General features: G+C 49.7%; 1 pseudogene; it reads right to left on the bottom strand.

Annotated features, from left to right (window-relative positions):
• Nucleotides 1-802: 802 nt before the first annotated feature.
• Nucleotides 803-984, bottom strand: LOC133078795 (ATP synthase subunit ATP5MJ, mitochondrial-like; annotated as a pseudogene).
• Between the last annotated feature and the right edge of the window lie 2970 nt (nucleotides 985-3954).

The raw sequence follows: 3954 nt of genomic DNA on the forward strand, positions 1-3954 counted from the left end.
TATTATGCTCCATATAATAACATCAATCCTGCAACAAATTATTCTTCTGACCCACTGGTTCTCAGTCCTGTCTGCACATTGGAACCACCAGGAGCTTTAAAAACTACTGATGCCCAAATCTCTCTCATCAAGATTCTGACTTGATTATTGTCAGAGGCAGCTTGGGATTGGGGGTTTTAAGAGCTCCTCAGGTAATTTTAATGCATAGCCAATGTTAGAACCACTGTTCTAACCAAACTCTTGCAGTCGCCCCACAATTCCGATTTGAAAGCTAATGAGACTATGTACTCATTTGTTAATTCAGTTATGTTGCCTTTATTTCTGATTGTTCCTAACCCAGCCACAATACTGACCAACTGAGATACTATGAACTATGTCACTGTAATACACCTACACTCCCAGCTCGTTTATTTTTTTGGCCGTGCCTTGCGGCTTGCGGGATCTTAGTTCCCTGACCAGAGATTGAACCCAGGGCCATGGCAGTGAAAGCCCCGAGTCCTAACCACTGTCTCGCCAGGGAATTCCCACAAAAGCTTTTGTTTCTTTCTCTATTCCTCCATCCCTCCCTTCCTTCCTCCCGCCCCTCCTTCCTTTCTTTCTCTCTCTCTCCCTTCCTTCCTTCCTTCCCTCCCCCTTTCCTCCCTCCCTCCCTTCCTCTCTCTCTCTCTCTTTCTTTCTTTCTTTCGTGGGTCTCACAGGTATGTTTATTCATGCATGAGGGCGGTGGTACTGCTGCATGTCAACACAATGTCCTACGTTCCCACAACACAGCCAGACCGATGTCCCATCCAAGGGAAGCTGGTTAATGATGACCGTGAGCAGGCACAGGACTGGAAGCTTTCAAGGCTTTACTTCTTTTATCAGCACTCCTGACTTTATCAACGATGAGCTCATCAACCCCATTTCTACCCAAATCTCCTGGTAAACCTGGGTATGGTAGGGTTTCACGGGGATCCAAACATTCTTAATCAGGCCTTGAAGCATCTAGGCGCAGGGCCTGCAGCTCAGGCAGCCCCATCCCACAACTGACGCTTCGGAAAGGTCACTCAACAACGCTTTTCTTTACAAACATTAGTGAATACTGCCAATGATGAGACACAATATTCACTACCGTAACTGCATTATAAAGAACTCAGGCTGAGCCCCTGGACCCTCTAGCCCCCTGGCCCTGGTAATAAGAAACCGAAGAAGCAGCGTTTTTCTTCTCCTTTTTTTTTTTTTTTTGCCGCCCACGGTTTGCAGGATCTTACTTCACCGACCAGGGATCGAACCCGTGCCCCCTGCAATGGAAGGGCAGGGTCCTAACCACTAGACCACCAGGGAATTCCTGGCGTTTTCCTTCTTAAACAAGCCCTACGTCTAGCTGCAGTGCTGGAGCTTCCTGCCTATAGCAAACCTTTGAACACTCCCTCCCCAGAAAGTACAGATTTTTCCTGGGAGTCCCGGTGCAAAGCCATGGAGACAGCTCCCATAGCAGAGACTGAGACTCTCTTCTGAACTCTTTCACTGCCATCCCACCTCCCTGTAGATGGCTACTGTTGCTACATGTAATGACAAAGGGTTTGTGTGTGTGTGTGTGTGTGTGTGTGTGTGTGTGTGCTACTTAGTCCCTTCTCTGCCCCAAGGATGTACTATGTACTTATAGGAACACTCAGAAACCACAGCTGAAATGGTCAGGAATTTGAACTTTGGTGTCGTTCAGATTCGGTTCCAAGCACCTTTTCTAAGCCCCAAGCCATCAAGAGCTTCATCTAGTTTGGCGGGGGTCGGGGGCGGGGTGGGGAGCCTACACACCTGCTGGGATGAGGCCTCCACATTCCCCAGTCCAGTGGTTAAGTATTTGGTTAACTGGCCACCCACAATTGCTTGGCAGACGAGGAGGCACAGTAACCCCGGTACTACGGTTCCTGGTGCCGATTCCCTTCACGTGAACCTCATCAGTTATCGTTGCCATTGCCCCCAGGTTTTGAGCACTTAATAAGTACCAAGTACTATAATATACACTTTTTAGCTCATGTTATGGACTGAACTGTTTTCCTCACAAATTGATATGTTGAACTGTTTTCCTCACAAATTGATAATTCCCAAATGTGACTGTATTTGGAGATAGGGCCTTTAAGGAGGTATTTAAGGTTAAATGAGGTCATAAAGGTGGGGTCCTAATCCAAAAGGACCGGTGTCCTAAGAGGAAGAGACACCAGGGATGCGGGCACACAGCGAAAAGACCACGTGGGGACACAGAGAGAAGGTGGCCATCTGCAAGCCAAAGAGAGAGGTCTCACCAGCAACCAACCCTGCTGGCACCTTGATCTCGGTCGGACTTCAGCTTCCAGAGCTGTGAGAAAATGAATTTCTGTTGTGTAAGCCACTCAGTCTGTGGTAGCTACGGTAGCCCTGTGGACTGATACAGCTCACCCACTTCTCTTCTAACAGCCTCCCTATCCCCACATCTCCTAGGCTATGTGATGACTCCAAGCTCAGGAAGCCCTGCTCAAATGACTGCCCATCACTCAAGGTCAGGCTGTTGACTCTCCCTCCCCTCTTACCCCTCCCTACTCGAGGACTCATGGAACTCAGATGATGGGGCATCTGGAGGGTCACAGGAGTGATTCACCAGGGTGTGGGAAAGTGGAAAGAGAGCTCTGAATGCACCACTTAATTGGCCCTGAAAATCTTTTCTCTTGCCCATGCTTCTCTCTTAACTGGAAAATGCAATCTTTCTGCTGTGGTACAACTCTTCCTTTCCACTGTGAAGATTCTGGGGAGGTGGTGTGGCTCATTTGTGTAACCATCTACAAGTGACTTAATAGCTCTGTGACTCAGTTTCCTCGGGTATGAAATTGATGGAATAGTACCTACCTCATAGGGTTGTTGTGAGGAATAAATCAGTTCACTTACGTAACGTGCTTGTAACCCTGGACGGAACTTACTAAGCTCTGTGTAAATGTTGGGTATTTATTACTACTAATCTGGCTCGTCAATTGGGTGCCAGCTCTCCACCTTCAGTCCCCCCTCAGTTGTGGAGGTGCAGCTGATGTTAGCGCTGGGGATAAGGCTGCTCGCCTTTCTCCTGAAGGCTGGAATGTTCCCACAGGGAAGACAGGGAGAAGCGCAGGTGGTTTGGCACAGGCTGAGGGGATGGGGAAGGCAGGAGAGGCTACAGGTGCATTCACGCCAGCCCACCTCCCTCTGACTGAGAGACCGTCAGCCCACACCCAGGTCAGTCACGAGACAATATAAGAGGCACACAATGGGACACACGCTCGTCTTCTCTCTTCTCCTTGGAGCTGTGGTTAAAGGCCCCCAGAGAAAGGGGGGGGTAGAGAGAGGGTCCCAGCCCTAGCCCCCCATCTCACCAGGTTGGCAGGCATTGTCTGAGTGAGGTCCCTTCTCTGTGTCTTGGAGTGCTGAGGAGATGCCTTTTCAAGGGGGTATCTGATGCGGATTCTTCAAGCCACCTCCACCCCGCCCCCGACACCCGCCCTGTCCTCAGAGCCTCTCCTCTCCATGACTGAAGGCTTTCTCAGGAACCGTGCTGCAGTGCTGGATCGTGACACAGGTACTTCACTTTTTCCATCCTTCGTCTAAGAAAGATTTATGTGGCTCCAATGATCCGAAGCTACTGCTGCTGGGAGTGAGGCTGGATGGCTAAGGGCTGTAGTCCACACTTGTGCCTGTGAACCAGAAACCTGAGGGTCATCTTAACACCCAGCTTCTCCTTCATCCTCCATGGGAGAATGTGGATATGAGCGTTTCAAAGAGGGGGAACACAAAGTGCAAAGGCCATGAAGTGAGACTGAGTTGGCGGGTCTGAGGAAGATCAAGTTCAGTGTGACTGGAGCAGAGTGAGTCAGTGTGTGGAAGAGGTGGAGTCACAGGGGTGGCCATGGCCCAGCTCTACATCCCCTTTCTGGGGCTGTTCAACAAAAATGCCCCAAATAGGAGCTTAGATAA

The sequence above is a fragment of the Eubalaena glacialis genome, chromosome 18, assembly GCF_028564815.1.
Source record: "Eubalaena glacialis isolate mEubGla1 chromosome 18, mEubGla1.1.hap2.+ XY, whole genome shotgun sequence".
In the NCBI taxonomy this organism is placed as follows: domain Eukaryota; kingdom Metazoa; phylum Chordata; class Mammalia; order Artiodactyla; family Balaenidae; genus Eubalaena; species Eubalaena glacialis.